This window comes from Notechis scutatus, chromosome 1 (assembly GCF_049901735.1).
Source record: "Notechis scutatus isolate UNSWTSFEM ecotype Mainland chromosome 1, rNotScu1.2, whole genome shotgun sequence".
Taxonomy (NCBI): Eukaryota; Metazoa; Chordata; class Lepidosauria; order Squamata; family Elapidae; genus Notechis; species Notechis scutatus.
The window spans coordinates 185,405,955-185,427,409 of NC_142009.1; the positions used below are offsets into that span (position 1 = coordinate 185,405,955).

At 39.4% G+C, this 21,455-nt stretch overlaps 1 protein-coding gene across 2 annotated transcripts in view; it reads left to right on the plus strand.

Annotated features, from left to right (window-relative positions):
• Positions 1 to 21,455, plus strand: part of ZNF385B (zinc finger protein 385B) — a 279,989-nt gene that overhangs the window by 34,944 nt on the left and 223,590 nt on the right. Inside the window, exon 2 of one of the 2 annotated variants that reach the window (XM_087949651.1) lies at positions 20,843 to 20,879. The exons of the other annotated variant lie outside the window; for it this stretch is intronic. The gene's annotated coding sequence lies outside the window, so the exon portion shown is untranslated. The remainder of the gene's footprint in view (positions 1 to 20,842; positions 20,880 to 21,455) is intronic. 2 annotated transcript variants of the gene reach the window in all.

Below are 21,455 nucleotides of genomic sequence, written 5' to 3' on the forward strand. Positions count from 1 at the left end.
TAAAACAGTGTTTTCCAGCTTTTTTTCTTAACTTTTGCTATGGATATAATTTAGCATACTTCATCAAAAATGGATGGTCAACCCTGCCAGCCACTTCAGACTGCAGGCACACCTTGGGTTGCTGGAAAGTGTTTTGGCTTGGGCTGCAGAGAAGATTGAGGATCTGGTTTCTGCAAAATCATCTGCCTATGCAAATGCCAGGCTATTTCCAAAGCCAGCCAGGTCTTATGTGGGTTCCTTATAATCTCAGATTTAATGAGCTTTTGAAAGAGTGTTAGAGCCATACTTCAACAGTAGCTCCATTCAAATGAAACTAGGAGAACATATCAATCACATTTCTTAACTTTTCCTACACTGAATAAGTACTGTATGGAAAGCATCAGTCTCCATCCTTATTACCATGGCAAACAGGGCTTTGCAGTTGGGACAGCAATTTTTTTGCCAGCATCATTTTATGTCAGCATATGGAGTGTTAGTCAGCATAATTAACATGGCCACCTAGAGACAACTGGATGCAGTTTATGAAGTAGCCATGTGAGGTTGGAAAAAGATGTATTTGATTTAATGATTCAAAAGGACATGCTTTTCACATGCTTCTACAAATTCTTAAAAGGAGAGACTTGTGGCTTGAACTCCAATGGCTTTTACATTCCTAAAAATCATTTTCAGAGTGATTTTTTTCCCTCAGCTGTTTTGGCAGTTCTAATCTCAGGTCTGTGTAAACCAATGCACCCTATCAGTAATGGAGGAAGAAGATGGTGAATGTCATCAATGGAGGGAGAGCAGTAGATGTAGGCAGCAGTAGAGTGACCAAGCAGACATGGAGGAAACAAGGTGGGTGTGGAGAGTTGAAGCAGGCAAGTGCAGCAGGGAAGGAGAAGTGTGAGGTCCTCAGCTTGCTATAGCATGGTATGGGCCTAATAACTGCAACCAGAATACCAGAACTGCTGTCACTAAGCAATACAATCACATGCTGTTTCCTCTTATGACTATTTTGCTTAGCAATGAAAATTCTGGTTCCAATTTGGTCATTAAGTCAGGACTACTTGTACAGCCTTTATGAAAAGAAAAAAAATGTGTTGTTCTTTTTTAAAAAAATGATTTTCAAGCTTAACAATCAATTAAGGTTACCTAAAATAGATATGATAGGAAAGAGTAAGTAGATTTATAGTTTTATTGTTAAGTATTTTTCATATTAATATGTATTTAAATTCCTACTTCAATGTATGTTACAAAACAATTGCATTTAGTTTATTTTGCATTAGTGGCAAAACTGTTTGATAGATGAGGAGAGATATAATTAGCATCAGATATAATTAACATATATAATCAGATATAATTAACATCATCATGTTTGGAAAAACAAACACTGGCTTTTTCTAGAACCAGTTTTAAGCACTATTCTAAATCTTAAAAAACACACAAATAAACTATGATTTCAAAATAAAGAATGGCTGCAGGCTGTAATAGATCACTTTTTATAAATGTGTGCTTTTACTTACTGAACTGGTCCAAATATGTTGTTCGTGCAATGCCTTTGGAATAATTTAACACAAAACATCAATGTATTAAATATATATTAAAACAAAATTCCATTTTCAGAGTTATGTTTTGAAATGTGATCAACTTTAAACAGTGAAGAGCCTCAGTGGAAATCAGAGAAAAGCCCAATCATTGCTCCCCAAAGTAGCAATAAAATTACTTAAATTACTTGAGACTGGGAACATAAAAATACATACATCATATACTAAAATCTCTTAAAACTGAGCTTTTAGAATGCTGATGTATTTAATTCCTATTTCCTGTCTTCTTTCAGACTGAAGCCATGGGGGTACTACAATTACTAGGATTTGGGGATTTGGATTAAAGTCCATCTTTATTTTTCAGTTAATACTCCCTCACAGACCAATCAGTGGTCACATGGTGTTTACCAACCCTGGATATTTAAACCCACTTGATCAGATTTTGTGCTATAATTTGTACTTCAATACAGATTACTTCTAATGTAGATGATTTGTATCTTTATGAGGGCAAAGAAACCTAATCCTTATACGTCCTAAAGCAGAGTTTCCTATCTTGTGGTTCTGTAGACAGATACAAGAATGCATTTTTCATCATGATCATGCTAATGATATTCTAAAATTAATGTCCTATCTTGATGTTTCTTCACAAAACAAAATGTGAGTGTGCACTTCCGCAAATGCTGCAAGCACTACAGAATGAACTGCAGTTGAGACTCCTTTAAAAACACATTTGCTTTTTATTGACTATAATATTTATTTCACATTAGAAAAATAAGTGCAATGTTGTTTCACAAAAATGAAGATTTAAAAGCAAAATATTTTACCTTAGTCGTATTTGGAGAATAAAAGAACACATTAACACCCCAAAACTTTATGCTTCAGGATTGGGTGGGGTGATCAGTTTCTGCCTGTGATTGGACTGAGTCTGTCAAAACTTTGATGACACTCCCTCTGCTGCTAGGGACCTCCCCAGAAATTGACTCAGTCAGCTTGTTGGACGACGTGTTAATTTCTTCTCCTAGCAAATTTAACAAATCCTTTCAAATTGATTGGAAAAATAGGAATAAAAACACCAATCCTGAATTCTATTGCAAGCCGGAACCGGTCTACTACTTTGACAGCTGTCAAACTGCAGCGTAGCCAGGGTTCTGCCCTGGTCATTGGACTTCGGATCGGCTGAGGGCCGATCTACAAGGAACTAAGGTTCTGGTTGCGGGAGGAGTTTGAACACCATCCTCACCTCCTTCCTGCACTTTGGCTTGGGAGGCTCCCAGCAGTTTCGGCCATTGGAGACGCTGAGATTAACCGCGGTAGCCTTTAAAGGGGCAGAAGACCTGCAGCGAAGAGTACAGATAGTGAGAGTAGGTTTAGGAAAGTGAAAGGCTGGAGCATGCTCGATGTGACTCCAGAGTAAGATCGTTGGAGTCAGAGATGGCAGAATCACAAAAGGCTAGCTGTGATATCAGGAGTGGGGAGGGGGCGGCTCGACAGCCATCACGCTCTCTAAGCCGAGCAGCCCCAGAACAGATGGCTTTATTTTACAGCCCCAAGCCAAAGGACAAGGCTGCAGGAACCCGAAAGGGCTCCAAGGCAGCAGAGAGGGATGAGCGCTGCAGGGACAAGGCACTGGATAAAGTGTGGGCTCGAGGGAAAGAGCAAAATGATAAGGAAATGGCACCCTGCATAATTTCCCGCCCAAATGAGGAACGGCCGTTATCAAGAGGAGAGAGGCAACTGCAAACTGACAAGGCTGCAGTAGCAGAAGCGGCCATAGGGGGAGCTGAAGAGCAGGGATCTATTGAGGCTTCTCAACAACAGAGCAACTGACAGTTACTGATCAGAGACACAGAATGGCTTCAGAAGCAACCTTTACTCCCATGTCAGCTGGGATCAGACCAGTTAGGGCACAGGAACCTGAGTTCCAGGTTAATATGCAGGCTATGTTAAATAAGGCAGTGAGGCAAGGAGTGTCAGCTGTCTTGAAACAGACCAGAGGTTCTCCCTCAGAGAACCTGCTTCCTCATCCAGACACAGTAGGATACACAGGTTTTATTATGATGATAATCTTTCCCTGCATACAGAATCAGGTGCGTATATTCCTGCTGTAAGCTCCCACTCCATCACATCTGACAGTGGCCAGCTGATGGACAGAAACTATTCCGATGATGAGGGCCTCAACGAGGTTGACCAAGGCTCTATCCCTGGCTTGTTCCAACCTGCCATCTTTAGATCTCTTTAAGGCCAAAAAGGCCACAGAGCGAGGCTTAGTCCCTGAACCGCAGGAGCCCACAGACCCCTCTGAAGACTCCAATGACCCCTTGTTTTCTGAGAAAACAGTCACAGCAGATGTCATCCCTGCACCAAAGATGTTCACCACAGTCATCCAAAGACAGTGGTCGTCCCTCGGTCCGGTCCAAGCCCTTCCTCCCTAGACAAGAAATTGTTTAATGTAGGAGGTGATCTTTCCAAGGCCCTGGAAGTGCCCGATGTTGGTGCTCCAGTTGCAGCCCTGCAAGCCAACACAGACATCCCTGGGGAGCCTGAGGACTCACTGAAGGCTGAGGACAAAAAGGCTGAGCAAACGTTGCAAAGAACACACCTGTCAGCAGCATGGGCAGTGAAAGCTTCCACAGCCACATCTTTCTTCAACAGGGCCTCTCTCATCTGGCTCGAGGAGCTATAGGAGAGAATTCCACTGGACGATGTCAGATCATACCTGCATGTGAACAAACTATTGGCAGCAGTAGAATTTTCAGCTGATGCCACACTGAGTGCTGCCAGATTTGTGTCCAGGGCAATAGGGGGAACAGTGACTTCTCGTCGCTTGCTCTGGCTAAAGCAATGGCAGCTGATATGAGGCACAAGAGGAGGTTGGCCACAGCCCCATTTAAAGGGGATAAATTTTTTGGAGAGGCTCTGGACAAGGTCCTAGTGGACTCCAAGGACAAAGGAAGGTTTTGCCATCCAAGTCCAGAAAAAGTGATTATAGACCCACTCCCTATGCCAGACACTCTTATTATAGGACCCCTGAAACAGGAGGGGGATTCCCCAAGACCCCAGGGGTCTTTCGCCTGCAGGCAGGAACAAAGCCAGGACAGGACAGGTAGAAATTGTCCTTTTAACAATAAGCGGCCCTTTCGAGGGGCTGGGGGTCGTCCCTTCCGACGCCCCAGATAAAATGGAGACCAACCCTCCCATTGGGGGACATCTGTTGTTTGCCAGGCGTTGGGAGGAAGTAACCACTGACACCTGGGTCCTGGAGACAGTCCGCTCCGGACTATCTATAGAATTCCTCTCTATGCCCCCGAGGTTTTTCATTCGTTGCCCTATCTCTAGGAATACAGAGAGAAGAAACCTTATGGAAACAACTATTCAGCACCTGCTGGAGATTCAGGCTATTCAGCCAGTGCCCGAGGGTCAACAAGGCATGGGATTCTATTCCATATTGTTTGTAATCCCAAAAGCCTCAGGGGGATGGAGGGCAATTCTGGATTTGAAGTGCCTTAACCGCCGGGTGAAATACAGGCGGTTCAAGATGCATTCACTCCAATCCATCCTGGAGGGAACTAGGGAGGGGGACTTCCTTACCTCCATTGATTTAACGGAGGCCTATCTCCATGTCCCTATTATCCCTGCTCATCGACAATTCCTCAGGTTCTGCTACAATGGGAGGCACTACCAATACAGGGCCTTGCCCTTTGGACTTTCCTCAACCTCCAGGTCATTCACTAAGCCGTTGGCAGCCCTGGCAGCCCACCTTAGGGCTATACTAGTTAGGGTCCAGTGTTATCTCGATGACATACTGGTCCAGTCATCTTCCCCATCTAGAGCTCTAGAGCAGCTGTAGAGTGGTAGACCTAGCAGCAGAGGGAGTTTAGAAATCAGTAGAGGATTTAGAGATCACCATTCAGTAGAGATCAATAGAGGATTCAGTAGAGATCAGTAGAGGATTTAGTAGAGATTCAGTAGAGATCAGTAGAGGATTTAGAGATCACCGTTCAGGTGCTCCAAGAGCATGGCTTCTCTGTCAACGAGGCCAAAAGCCACTTCACTCCCACCAATACCTTACTCCATCTGGGAGCTGTTATAGATAATAATTCTTGCAAGGTGTCCTTATCCCAAGAACGTCAGGAGAGTATCAGGGAGTTAATTGGACAAGTGAAATCTAAACCTAGGGTATCCCTGGCTACATTTTTTAAGCTCCTGGGGAAAATGATATCAGGCATTAATATAGTGCCTTGGGCTAGACTGCATGCTAGGTCACTCCAATGGTTCCTTCTACCTTATCAGAAGACAGGTAGGAGTTGTTCCCTCTTACAGGTCAGATTAACTCCGTTGGTCCTTAAGTCTTTAAGGATTGAGGCGCTTTCAATGGGACTCCTAATCAAGGAACCGAACAGGTTCGTGCTGACCACAGATGCCAGTCTTCATGGCTGGGGTGCCCACATTCAATCTAGGGTGCTCCAAGGACAATGGTCCCAGGCAGATTTGGACCATAATATTAATTGGTTAGAGCTTCGAGCGGTTCATCTGTCTCTGAGACAATTATAAGGGACTCGGACCGCACTGGGCCCACCTGTAGGACAGCCGGCTTTGGTATGTCCCAATCCTGAATGCTATCTCCACCACAATGGAGAAGGGTGGTTGATCCTGACCTGATACGACCTTTCTCTTTGTGTGGAGATAGCATTCAGTCCCTCCCTTTCGTGGTGTGTTCCGAATGTAATGGTGTGTATTATACTTATAGGAGAACACGTCAGTCTGTCACTATTCCTTTGCCAATTTCTGGGGAGGTCCCTAGCAGCAGAGGGAGTGTCATCAAAGTTTTGACAGACTCAGTCCAATCACAGGCAGAGACTGATCACCCAATCCTGAATGCTATCTCCACACAAAGAGAAAGGTCGTAACAAGTCAGGACCAACAACCCTTATCAGTAGCCAAATTATTTTGCCACAGAGAGTTTTTCAATAATTCTAGACTAAAGGTGAGAAGTAAAAAATATTAAAGTATTACAGTACTAGAGTGATTGCATCTTTATAGCCAAATGGTATATACATTTAGAGGGTTAAATCTAATATAAACAGTAGGATCATGTATTATATCCTGTTTTATTGGGAAATTGAATTTCCACAATCACAAAATATAGACTGATCCAGCATAGCTAAAAAGGAAGCAATTTAAAAGAAGGGATACTGAAACAGCATTTTGCAAATGAAAATATTATCTCAATTATTTCAAAGAATAAGACCACTTAAGGTCTGTGCTCTTGGATAGAAGAGTGTTGAGACTTTCAGGAAAGAGAATTAACTATTTTTTGATATTTTTAAAGTTCTTCTTTCTTTTCCTCTTCTGCTTGAACATGGAGGGGCACCCTGGCCCATGCCCCACTGAAGTTTGGCATTACTTTCATTAGATATAAAATTTTAGAGCCAATCCATTGAGAAACAGTTTTAAATCTCTGCTAGGGTTAGAAAAAAGAAGTAGATAGACGGAACAGACAGATTGACAGATAGATAATAAGTAAAAGACTTGCTTAAATAAACTAACTTTATATAAATTTAAATTTTTAAAATACGTTGGAAGTGACTTTTTAACCAGCATATTTTCTGTTTAAAGATTTAGTTTAAATATAACATTTCTGATATTTTTATTTTAGATTTACTACAATGACAAAAAATAATAAAAAGTTTTGCCTTATCCAAAAAGTTTTGCCTTTTATTCCCTTTTTCTGCATTTTTGAAAAACATCTGATTGGCTACAATAGCCAGCTCTGGAGCATTCATCACTAATAAAGTATTACATTCATTTATTAATACTTCATTAATATGATGGTATATATGTTATGGTGTGATATATAGAACAGCACCAGCATACAGAGCAAGTAGTGAATTTTCTCCTGTCTGCTAGTTCACAAGACATGAATAAACAACAACAAAATCTACCCTTCTCTAGTATTTTCATTTTAAAAACCTTCAAGGGATTACAGAATAATTTCATTTTAATTAAATAGGTGAATTTACAAAACAGTACAGGAAGAGATATGGCATATGAGTTATCTAAGGAAACATCTTTTGCCAGTCACATCCACCCAACCCACTAGAGCGAGGAGGCAGGGAATGTTATGGGTCCCACTCCTGAGGGAGATACACCTAGTGGGACCCAGAAGAAGGGCCTTCTCCGTGGTGGCTCCATCTCTCTGGAATATCATTCCCCCAGAGATTAGAATGGCCCCCTCACTAATACTCTTCCAAAAGACACTGAAGACCTGGTTTTGCCAGTGGGCCTGGGGAACCCATAGAGGGTTGGAGCCCATCAAATGGCTAGTGTTATCTGCTGTCATCGGGGCGGGGTGGGTGGGTGTGGGAGTTGGTTTTTGATTTTTTGTTTTGTTTTTTGTTTTCCCAAATTTTGTTCTATTGTACTTGTTAGTGTTTGGGGATAAACCCCTAGCAGAGTATGCAGCAGCAGTCAAGCCAGGCAGCCAAATGAGAGAGGAAGGGTTTTAGAGTATACACACACTGAACACAAACACTATTTGTAGTTTAAATAGTTTTTAATCCAGTTAGAGTTTAAGCATTGTCAATCAGTCCGTATGTCATTCACAATATATCCATTCAGTAAGACTCACTAACTCAGTCCAGATAATAGTCCTTACTATATCTTTATCAGCCGATAAAGATATCTTCTCCTCCTCCGATGCCTTTCTCCAGAGGATAACGCTGGATATTCAGTAGAACGATCAAACAGTAGACAGTCGCAGTAAAACAGTAGTAAACAGTTGTATCCAGCAGTAAACAGCAGTAAACAGTAAACAGCAAACGGTAAACAGTAAAACAGTAGGCAGCAGTAAGCAGCAAGCTTTCTCCTGCTTCCTCTTATTGCAGTTTCTAACCGCACCCTTAATTGGCTAATTACATGCAGTGTGGTGCTTAAAGTTACAAACACTTAAACTATGATACCTTAGTTTATATATTTATCCACCCAAACCTTGTTGGGTATCAATGTTATACCTAACATTCTCCCCTTTTGGGTGATATAAATATATAATACCTTTACAATCTAACCCCATAGTTTTCACAACTCTCCTGGTGCTTCCTGGCACCTTGGGCTTTTGTAAAATTATCAGCTACATTGTCCTCCGACATGCAGTACTCCAGCTGTATCATTTTACTTCTCACAGATTGTCTAACGTTTAGGTACCTTAAATCTGTATGCTTGCTCCTAGTTTTGACTGCAATATTTGTGGCCATTTGAATTGCTGCCTGATTATCTTCATGTATAATTATAGGATAATTCACAGTTATGCCTATATCATTCATCATTTGCTTATACATAATCAATTCTGTACATAATAGCGATAAACAGGAGAATTCTGCCTCCATAGTTGACAAACTTATATGCTGTTGTCTTATTGACTTCCAACCTATTAATGTCTTACCCAGCATTATGGCTGTTCCTGAAGTCGACTTTCTTGTGTCTCTTTCTGATGCAAAACTAGCATCAGCATAAGCACTCAGAATTAGATCACCTTTTGGCTCTAGATACAATGAATAATTCATTGTCTTTTTAAGATATCTTAATATTCTTTTAGCTGCAATCCAGTGTCTTTCACTTGGTGCAGAATTGAAACGAGCTAACTGATTCACACTGTACGATATGTCTGGTCTAGACCAATTGCTAATATAAGACAAACTACCTATTAATGATTGATAAATTACCTTATCAAACCCCAGGCTTTGTGCATCAGTGTTGCTAAACTCCTGACTCATTGGAGTCTTAGCCGGCTTACAAAGCTCCATTTTATGATCTATTAGCAATTTGCATATCTTATCTTCCTGAGATATCTTAAAGCCCTTCTGTGTTTTCTGTATATTTAAACCTAGATATTTTTTTTATCTCCCCTAATTGCTTAATCTTTATTTTCTTTTCTAATGATGCTATTATTTTATTGGCCTCATCATTAGTTTCAGTAATCAATGCAATATCATCAGTGAACAATAATAATAATGATATTTTCCCATTTGTCTCCCTTTTAAATAGACATGGATCGGCTAACCCAGCTCTGAATCCTATATTGTTTAGTTCCTTTACAATATACTGGTTCCATTCATAGCCTGATTGTTTAAGACCATAGAGGCTTTTTTTTAACAACCAACAATCATTATTATCTATTATTTCACTTTTAATTCCAACAGGTTTTTTCATATATATAGTGTGTCTTAATGGGGCGTGCAAGTAAGCGGTTTCCACATCTAGGTGGTTAATTATATATTTTTTGCTAGCTGCCCACACTAAAGCTGCCCTCAAGGTTGCTGCCTTAAGACTAGGTGCAAACACCTCATCATAGTCATTGGCATTCTGTCTAAAACCTTGGGCTACTAATCGTGCCTTATGGATTATATTTCCATCTTTATCAGATTTTACCTTAAAGATCCATTTGCAGCCAATGGACTTCATATCTACAGGTAATCTCGCATTCTCATATACTTTCATATTCTTTAATGAGTTCAGTTCCTTATTCATTGCTGCATACCAACTTTCCTTATCCTTAGTAGGATACATTTTTATTTCATCTACAGTACATGGAACTCTATTAATCTGGCACACTGTGTTAGCCTGGTACCTATCAGGCGGTCTAGATATTCGTGTAGTTCTTCTGGGAATTACAGGGCTTGCAGGAGGACTTTTTTGAACTACTTCCTGTTCATCTTCCTCATCCTGCTCAGCTATTGGATCTATTTCTTCCTTTATGGGCTCTATTTCTTCCTGTATTTCTCTCTTTACTTTATTCTTAAAGTTACAGGGATAACTAATGGGATTTCTATAGGATTCAATAATTACTTCTTTATTGGTATCCTGTTCTAACTTCTCCCATCCTAAGTGCTCTAGAAATTGGGCACTAGCACTACATAACACCTTAGATGTGCCTTTCTCCCAAAATCTATATGCCCTATGGTTTGCCTGGTAACCAACGAAGAAAAATCGTTTAGCTCTGTGTTGCCCTTTATGCCTGAGTTGTTTAGGGATATGCACCCATGCTGGTGCACCAAATGTGTGCAGGTAACTTAGGTCAGGTTTCCTGCCATGCCACTTGGTGAATGGTATTTCACCAGTCGTTGTGTTAACAACGTTGTTCAATATGTTATTAGCACACATTGTAGCCTCCCCCCACAAAGAATCAGGTAATCCAGAATCAGTTAACATTGTTCTAACCATTGCCTGTAGTGTTTGGCCTCTTCTCTCTATGAATGCGTTGTGTTCTGGCCTGTATGGTGCAGACTTCTTGTGCTCTATTCCAGCTACCTTTAGTCTGTTCTGGAATTTGTTGTTAACAAATTCCGTACATTATCTGTCACCAGGGTTATCAGTTGCCGTTTAGTCTTTCTTTCTGCAAATTTAAGCCAGTTGAAAAAATGTTTATATGTTTCAGTTTTGCTCTTCATTAAGTAGCAAAACCCATATCTAGAATAGTGGTCCATAATGCTCAGTATATATCGAGCACCCCCATACTGGGTTTCTTTGGACCTATGATGTCTGCAAATATCACTTCTAAAGGTTCTTTGGTTTTGAAACCATTTAACCTATTTGCAGGCAATACTTTGCTCTTATCTTCACAGCAAACATTACAACGCAAATATTTATCACAAGGTTTTAACCTTATTCCATCAGATAACTCTACTGTACGTTTTAGCATTTTAAAATTTACATGCCCCAAACGCCTATGCAATAAATGGATACATTCATTATGAGGCTTTATATTGTTAAATACAGTCTGTGCCTCCCCTTTCTTACTATCATCTAAGACGTATAACGTTCCATTTAAAGCTGCAGTTACCCTTTTTTTATCCTTCTCAATTATGCAATTATTATTTTTAAATGTAATTACATAACCTAGTTTGACTAATACCCTTACAGAAAGCAAGTTGAACTTTAGTTGCGGTACATACAACATTTTTATATCCTGATTTATGCACGGACAATGTGCAGTACCTTCTCCTTTCGCTTTCAGGTTCCAGCCATTAGCAAGTGATATATGTTGAGAGCTTGTAGACATTTTTACAAATTTTGTCTTATCTCTCGTGATGCAGTGGGATGCACCACTGTCCACCACCCATAAATCATTCTTCACATCACAGTTGCTAAACATGGCTAGTTCAAAGGCTTTCTTGGGCTTTTTTACATTCTGGCTTTTCCCTTTTTGCAGAAACTTGCCAAATGTCCTCTTCCTCCACAATTAAAACACTTTTTAATTGTGTATGCCGTCGAAGATAAATTCTCTTCTTCCGGGTGCTTTCCTTTACTAAGCTGGTTTCTATCAAGCTTTGAAGATAATTTCTCTTCTTTCTTAGATTTATCTTCTCTCAGCTGGTCACGTTCACACCTTCTTCTGGCTTCTTCTAGTAGCCTGCCTGTAATCTCGGTTAATGAGAGGCTATCCTTAGGCAATACTTCCAACGAAGTCACATAGTCATCATAGCTTTGATCTAATGAAGATAATATAATGTATACTTGTTGCAGCTCATTAAAGATAAGCTCTTTTTCTTGTAATTCTTGAAAAATGCTCTTCATACAGTTTAAATGAGCTAACATATCTCCATTCCTTTGAAGATGTGTTCGAAACAGCTTCCGTGTAAGATTTATATGTGCTCCTACACTGTCCCGAACATATATCTTCCTGAGGTTCTCCCAGCAGTTTGCAGCATTTTCTTCTCCACGAATATGGACAAGCTGCTGGTCACAGAGAGTCAGTCCTATGATGCATAAAGCCTGCTCATTCTTCCGTTTATAGTCTTGTAACTTTTGGTTATCCTCTTCATCATCAGGATCCCAGCTACTCACATCTGGTGGGTTTGTTATTATGTCCCACAAACCTTCTCTACGTAGAAGTAAACTACATTTCATTGACCATGAAACATAGTTTGTTCCATCCAGCCTGGATATCAGGGACAGATGTGGTAGATTTACTTGTGCCATTACTCTTCAGATATATGACTATTTTAAACTAATAAAAACAGTTTGTTTTTACAGTAATGTGCAACTCACACCAACTCTCACTGCTATATCCTGGTTAGTTAGACTGTGCAGCTGGGCCCATAACCATTGTTAGTGTTTGGGGATAAACCCCTAGCAGAGTATGCAGCAGCAGTCAAGCCAGGCAGCCAAATGAGAGAGGAAGGGTTTTAGAGTATACACACACTGAACACAAACACTGTTTGTAGTTTAAATAGTTTTTAATCCAGTTAGAGTTTAAGCATTGTCAATCAGTCCGTATGTCATTCACAATATATCCATTCAGTAAGACTCACTAACTCAGTCCAGATAATAGTCCTTACTATATCTTTATCAGCCGATAAAGATATCTTCTCCTCCTCCGATGCCTTTCTCCAGAGGATAACGCTGGATATTCAGTAGAACGATCAAACAGTAGACAGTCGCAGTAAGACAGTAATAAACAGTTGTATCCAGCAGTAAACAGCAGTAAACAGTAAACAGCAAACGGTAAACAGTAAAACAGTAGGCAGCAGTAAGCAGCAAGCTTTCTACTGCTTCCTCTTATTGCAGTTTCTAACCGCACCCTTAATTGGCTAATTACATGCAGTGTGGTGCTTAAAGTTACAAACACTTAAACTATGATACCTTAGTTTATATATTTATCCACCCAAACCTTGTTGGGTATCAATGTTATACCTAACAGTACTTTACTAATTTATTTGATTCTTTTTGTTAGTTCTTATTGTTTTTATTTTTATTTTTTGTTTTAAATATGGTTTTACATTGTGTATGCCGCCTCGAATTGCCATGGGTGAATAGGCGGGAATATAAATTAAACAAACAAACAAACAAACAAATAAATAATGAAACAATAGGTCACTACAACATACTCAGGTGACATCCAGCCTCTTTAAATGAAATATATATTTTAATAGTAGAAAGAATTTTGTAAAATTTCAGCAATTTTTGATATTTTTTATAATTATTTTTATTGAAAATATTTCTTTTTTTATTATATTGTTCTTAATACAATTAAATTAGATAGCCAGACATCACAAGCATAAAATCCTTTTACTTTTTCATACAAACATACAGTATATAAAAGGGGAGATGGTCTATTTATGTCATAGCCAACCATTTTCATATTGTAAAGTCTGAGAATAAAGGATTAATGAATGAAATGGAATAAAAATAGGCATATGGTATGTTTCTGAAAGACCAAAGGGGGAAGAATGTAATAAATATGAAGATGCTTCAGTGACTTCTCATTCAACTGCGATCATTGACTACCCTCTCTGTTAAGCCATTTTTAGTTCTCCATGGGTTCCCTGGAAGTCCAGAGTTTGATCATTTAGTGAAAAAGATAGGGAAACTACTGCTTCAAATACAAAAGCAAATAAAAGAGCATAAGGTTTCATATGTTATCTCGCGACTCCAGTGGCGAACGGACTGGAGCCGAGACAGCCGAGATGCGATACGACCATAGTCATTTACTTACCTTACATTGACTGTGTTACCACATTGGCGTTATGATGAGAATTCCTCAAATGACTGACATCGGCTTTCTGGCAAGGAGTGGTGCAATAATGAAGATTCATAGCTGAATATCAAGAGAGTGGTGGTGTAATAATGGTGCGGGGCAAATGGGGGATAGGGGGAATTGTCACGGGGGTGCATGGAAGCACCGATAAAGGGAAAGGTGCAGTTACCATGGTTCTTTAATTTAAGGATGTTGGATGTTAGGCAGTGAAGGCGACCGGAAGGTGATTATAGTAATTATGTTATTATCCATTGTATAACATGTATAAATACAGCTCTGGGTTGCAACGAAAACCAGAGCTGTCTTTAACATATTTTGATCGCTGTTACCTGGTGTTGTGGCATGGGAGACGAATAAAAACTTCACTGAAGCTACACGAGTGAATTGGTATCTTATCGTTCACCCCCTCAATATCGGACGAACAGCTGACATTATCTTTTCTTTCCAGTCAGTAAATAAATATGTTTTCTGTTTCTGTGTTTCAAGCTACCAACTAAAAACTTATGGTAACTACACAAACACCTACAACATTATTACCAGAGGTGGTATTCAGCAGGTTCTGACCACTTCTGGAGAACCGGTAGCGGAAATTTTGAGTAGCTCAAAGAACCGGCAAATACTCCCTCTGACTGGAGATTTTACAGTATCCTTCCCCTGCCACGCCCATCAAGCACAGAACCGGTAGTAAAAAAAATTGAATCCCACTACTGATTATTACACTAATTAAATTTGCCAATTCATAGACAATATTTCTCATGCAAAAGAGCAGTATCATATTCAATGTTTCTGAAATGTGTTGAAATAGAAAACAAAATGGTAGCTTTGACCATGCAACCTGTTTAACTAACGTTCAAAAACGCTTTGCCTGTTTAATTCAGTTTATTGGTGCCTGCATCTTTTATCCTCCTACAGCAAGCAAAATATCTGCTTTGATCATGCAGTTTATTTAACTTATTTATTGAAAAAGAAAGCCCTATAATTTCTAGGAGAATTTGTGCACTGCTGGAGCAATAGCAATACAAGAACAAAAGCACTATTATTGTCCTCTTCTCTGATGTCAGCTTTTACTTTTGGTACATTTAAAACTGATGGTTTAGCTCTGTATATATAGAGTGCTACATCCATCTTGGAAAATTAGACAACTTGTTTAATTATTTATTGAATATATATTGAATATATATATCCCAACTTTCTGCCAAAAATGGCACTCAAAGTAAATAAATATAGTAAAAATAAGGATAAAAGAGAGCATGAATTCAAAATGTTTTTTATATATGGATACACAGATACACAAACATAAATAAAAAGAAATAAACACATAGCTGAAATTCTGCTCAAGAGACAAATCAGCTTAAGATCAAATACCTCCTAAATAATTAGAGTTTGATCTGTTGATGAAAAGACAACTAAGAGGAGAAGAGTCTAATCCTTTTAGCAAGGATCTAAAAAATCTGAGAACAGTTACCAAAAAGGTCTGTCTCAAATTCATAGTGAACATTTCTCCAATGAGTCAGAACCAAGAAAAGGTTTTGAACCAGAGGTGGTATTCAGCAGGTTCTGACCAGTTCTGGAGAACTGGTAGCGGAAATTTTGAGTAGTGCGGAGAACCAGCAAACCACTGACTGGCCCCGCCCCTATCCTCTGCCTCCCGTCCCAGCTGATCGACTGGGTCTTCTTTTGTTGTTCTGCACAGGAGAACAGAGCTGGAAAGCAGGTTAGTGGGGTGGGAAGGGAATGGGATTTTGCAGTAACCTTCCCCAGAAATGGGGAGGGAATGGGGATTTTACAGTATCCTTCCCCTGGAGCAGGGTGGGAATGGAGATTTTACAGTATCCTTCCCCTGCCATGCCCACCAAGCCATGCCTACCAAGCCACATCATGTCCATCAAGCCACGCCCACAGAACCAGTAGTAAAAATTTTTTGAATCCCACCGATTCTAACCTAAGGAGAACAACAGAACAGAATATTCTTTATTGACCAAGTGTGATTGGACACACAAGGAATTTGTCTCCAGTGCATAACACTCAGTATGCATACAAACAACAAAGTGATAAATCATAAGATACATAAATGCAGGTTGGTTGCCAGGCATCCACCTTACAATCACATGACCACAGGGATGGTGCAATGATAATAAATGCAAGCGCAAGTCCTAAGTCAGTTTTTTCAAGGCTGTTCTAACTTTGAACCATCATTCAATGGATAGCTTTTAGTTGAAGATTACCTCTGCTTTGGCCATGATCCCATGGCCATGGATGTCTTTGACTTTCTTTACCTCTAAATTTATCTCTGTTGCAGATGAGAAAGTTGGACAAACCATGGGATGATCTCTGTAGTATTTTCCCTGCTGATTGCTTTCTTTCCTTCCTTTATCTTGTTCTTATTTACATTTTTGCATCCTATATTATCTACTTGGTGAACTGTTCTTTAATCACAGATAGCTTTCTAGATGTTTTTAAGTATGCTATTTATCTTTTGTTGAAGAAAAGCAACTTGAATTCCTCTTAATCTTCAGGTTACTAGCCTTTGCTTCCTTTTTTATTTGAAATCCTTAGGAGAGTTGTCTCTCAATTGATTCTTCATTTATTTCCCAATAGTCTTCTCTATCCTTATCAGTCAGGATATCAGGCAGGTCATTCAACTGAAAACACACTTTCTGAAATTCTGAATGATATTTTGCGTTGTCATTCCCAACATATTTTGTTGGCTAAGTTTCACTATATCATATCTTTTGGATCTGTTAGGGTTTGGGGATAAACCCCTAGCAGAGTATTGCAGCAGTAGTCAAGCCAGACAGCCAAACGAGAGTGGAAGGGCCCCAGAGTATACACACACTGAACACAAACACTGTTTGTAGTTTAAATAGTTTTTAATCCATTTAGAGTTTAAAGCATTGTCATTCAGTCCATTAGTCATTCACTATATTTCCATCCAGTAAGACTCACTATTACAGTCCAAGTTAAGAGTCCTTACAATATCTTTATCAGCCGATAAAGATATCTTCTCCTCCTCCGGTGCCTCTCTCCAGAGAAACAAACACTGGATATTCAGCAAGACGCTCAAACAGTAGAACAGTTGAATTCTGCAGTAAATCAGCAAAGAGTAGCAGACAGGATCATCTCGGTCACAGGCACAGTACAAACAGTATTCACAGTTAGTCACAGTAAGCTTTCCAGCTTCTAATGCTTCCTTATATTGTAACTTCTAACCGCACCCTTAATCGGCTAATTGCCTGCAACATTGTGCTTAAAGTGATAAGCACTTAAACCATGATATCTAAGTTTTATATATTTATTCACCCAAACCATATTTGGTATCAATGTTATACCTAACAGGATCTGTCAGCCTTGTTTAATACACTCGACATTCTATATCACTGGTTCATTTGTGAACCCTGGGATATAATTTGATGCATTCAAATATTTTTTGTTGCCTTGTTACATTGCAGTATTTCATGATGGATAAATTCCTGTGAATTTCCTCTTATTGCTTGTATCCTCACTCCAGAGTTATTTCAGATACAATAGTCCTAATGGAAAGGCCAGAGGTATTTTATGAAGCAGCCACACAATCCCGGGAAAAACATGCAGTTGTTATTATGACTGGTAGAGAGATACAGTATTTTGCTATGCTTTCCTATGCCAACGAAGCTTTATTCCAGAAATGTATTTGCCCTCAGCAACTACCTTCAGAAGTACAGTATATTCTCTAGATATGGATGTTTCATTTAGCCTTTAGGCTAATCACCATATGTAGACCGATCTATTTCTTACCACTGTAATTTGTAATTACAAAATATTAAGTAGTGATATACAGTATATTAAAATTACATATTTTATCTATGAAAAATAATTGTGGCATTGTTTAATAATTGCATGAAAAGTTTACACTGCCATTATCTTAAATATAAAAGGCTACTATTGCACTTTACAAAAATAGAAATACGGTGTTCACCTTGAAAGTATAACAAAGCAATAAGACAACTGCAGAAGGCTATCATTAGTTTTGCACCAAGACTCATGGAGGAATAGCCATTTCTGTGCAGAACACACATTCCCCATAGATCCTCTGACTTATGTCCACGCAAATTACAAGCTCTGTATTCTGTGACTTGCTTTCCCAATCTGGGAAATCAGTTTGCTTAATAATGTTATTTTTAGTTCCTTCCAGATCAGTTGGGATTACAGTTCTCAGAAGTTCTAGGCAATCAAAAGCTATTACAAAAGATATAGTTAGAGAATGAAACTAAGGGAAAACTAGGATGCAGTATCAGAGTTGTATGGGGGAATCCAGTTCATCAGTGAATAGTTATTATGTTATATAAAATCATATTTTAACAGGGAGGAATTAGGTGTGGAAATATTTAATTGTGCTCCATAATCTGGAGCTGTTTCCCTATTAGCCCTGTCAAATTTTTCACATTGTCTTGCAGGTTTCTGTTGTGAGTTCTCAAGCCTATTTCTATCACTGAAGATCTTGCTCAGTGATGGTAATTACACCTATGATAAGCGTGTCAATGGTAACATACCACATTTTGCCAGCATTCTCCAACACTCATTAAAACTGTTTTTAAAAACATGCCTCATTCTCACATGATTTTCAGAGGCTGTGGATGCTGTGTGAGAATGGAGTATGTTCTTGCATAGCCTCTGGATCCTCTGGAAGCTGGATGAGGGGGCTGTTCTTTCACATGGGCTCTGGAGCCTGAAAAAAAATCCCACCAGACCTGGGCATGCTTTTGTGTGGTTTTTGGAAGCTGCAGAAAAGTATTCTCCAAAGCCACTTGCAGAACAAAGGGTTCATGCAATCCGAAGCAGCCTTAGATAGGCTGTAATGGTAGATCAACAGAAAGAGAACAATGTATGAAGGTAAGTAGCATGTGGCACATCCTGGAGAGTGCTAAGCCGTGGGGGCAATTGCACTATTTTGCAAGAGTTGTGTGCCTTGAGGAAGAATGGGAGGCAGCCTTTTTGAGTGGCAGCAATTGTGCTATTGAAGTTGAGGCTCTGGGGCCTGAAGCAGTCGAGAGCTGAAGTTGAGGCATCTCCCTCTTCAGGTCCAGCCTCAGTGCTGCTATCAAGTGCCACTGGTCAGGGTTGCCTAGATGAGGAAGAGATAGATACTTTTTTTTCTCTTTTGTTTGGGTGTGTATCAGTGGTGGGATTCAGACAGTTCTCGCCAGTTTGGGTGAACTGGTAGGAAAAATTCTGGCTGGCCTCGCCCCCACCCACTCCATCCCTTCCAGGAGTCCCCGCTGCCCTGTTTTGGCTCCCAGCTAAATGCAGGGAGGCCACTAAGCCCAAAACGGGGTGTGGAGGGTGCGCCACCCCACCCCACCCCATTCTTGCTCCTAGGGGGCTGCAGGGAGGCCTAGTAAGTTGCATGACTGGGAGCCGTGATGATCAGCTGGGAAGCGGCAATGGACCATCAGCCCCATCAGCTGGGAGACTAATCAGTCAGTTCAGTGAGTCCTTACAACTATGGGAGATCTTTTTCCGCCCGAGAAGTTGGAAGTCTGACTGGACTTTTTTTAAACAGGTAGTCACATGGTCTTCTTTTGTTGCCCTGCATGGAGGAGAAGGGAGCTGGAAAGCAGGTTAGTGAGGGAATTGTGAGTGTTCTGGAACGGGGTGGAAGTGAGGATTTTTCATTATCTTTGCTCTTGGATGGGGTGGAAGGGAAGATTTTGCATTATAATGCAAAGTCCCATTTCCACCCCATTTCAAAATAATAATGCAAAATTGTCCCTTCCACCCCATTCCAGAGCAACCACCATTATCTCACTAACCTGCTTTCCAGCCCTGTTTTCCTCCATGTAGGGCAACAAAAGAAGAACATGTGACTACCTGTTTAAAAAAGGTTCAGTCAGACCTTCCAAAAAAGAAATTCTTCCAAAAAAGAACTTCCAACTTCTTTTTTGGAAGGTCTGACTGAACCTTTTAAACTGATGGTCACATGGTCTTATTTTATTAAATCTGCCATTTTTTTCTTTATGGAAAAAGCCTCATTCTCCAAACATTCAGATGGTTTGAAAGCATTTGTCATTTTTCTTACTCCTGTGTCTGTCTTCTTCTCCCCCTAGCCTTTTATTTATCTATGCCTTGACAATTAAAGCCTTGCACCATAATTTGTTAATGGATTTATCTTTCATCTTTTATACACTTTTCCAGGCTTCCAATTAGTAGACTAAGAACAATAATGTATTTTAAAATGTAGCAAAAAAAAACAAAAAAAACAACAGTACAGAAACACAGATGATGAAACATCTTTAGGCACAACACTTGCCATTTAAAATAACTTTGCTTAAAGTAGATTGGGGAGACTGTTTATTTATCTGTGGGTCACCATTGAAAAAGCATAATATCTCCATCTCTGTGTGAAGAAGTTGCTATTTCACATGCAGGCACCTAAACAACACTGTCAAGTTAATGTTATAGTTGTCAGTTGCCAAATCTTTAAAAGAGATCTTATGTTCATTTCAAGTAAGGAAAACATATATAGGAATCAAAAATCTCTGTTGATTTTCTGAAGTTCAAATGCTCTCTGGGATGAGATTCAAACTCTTTCTACAAAATCCAGTGTAAAATTCTATCAATAATTTATATTGTAGGAGGAAGGCTCTTTTTTCCCTTGTGGGGGGTGGGGGAGGCTGCTTTTTAACCATAATTTTAAAATAAAAGGGAAAAATAATATCTGTATTATTGTTTATGTAAGCATCAGTTTTGTGGACAGTTTCTAATTAAGTTTATAATTTTTCTAACTTTTAATCTTTTTCTGTTCATGCAGTATTCCTGCTGTCTGAAGCCATCTCCTATCTAACAAGGTAAAGAATCATAACCTCTACATATAACATAAGAAATATTTTTACCACTTCCTTGAGGAAAATAAGAAGCCCTCAAATGTTGCTGTCAGCATTATTGGACTTTGTGCACAAAAGTCATTTTGAATATCCTACTCAATAGCAATGTGCTAACCCAGTGGAACGTTACCCCAAATGGTTCAAACCATGTTCTCTATAGATCTGGTTATTTCTCATGAAATGATAACATAGGTTATCAAGGAAGATGCATAACATTTAACGTCAGATACAGAGTATTAAATTTGTAATGTCTTCATAACACTACAAAGGAGCTGAGCAATCTCTTATAAAAAAAGTTTTGAATGGCCCAAATTCCCAAACAAAAGACTTCAGAAAAATACAGCTTTGGGATATATCAGTGTTTTCTAGATACTTCCAGCCAATTCATCAAAGTAACATAAAAGAAGACAAAGAGCACACCCGTTCTTTCTCTGTAGTTTTATAATCTTCTCAACCCCATGTGGTAGACTCCAATATCACCTGTCCAGCACTGTTGTTACTAGATACTTATATGTTTTTTTAAAGTTATTCAAAAGCCAA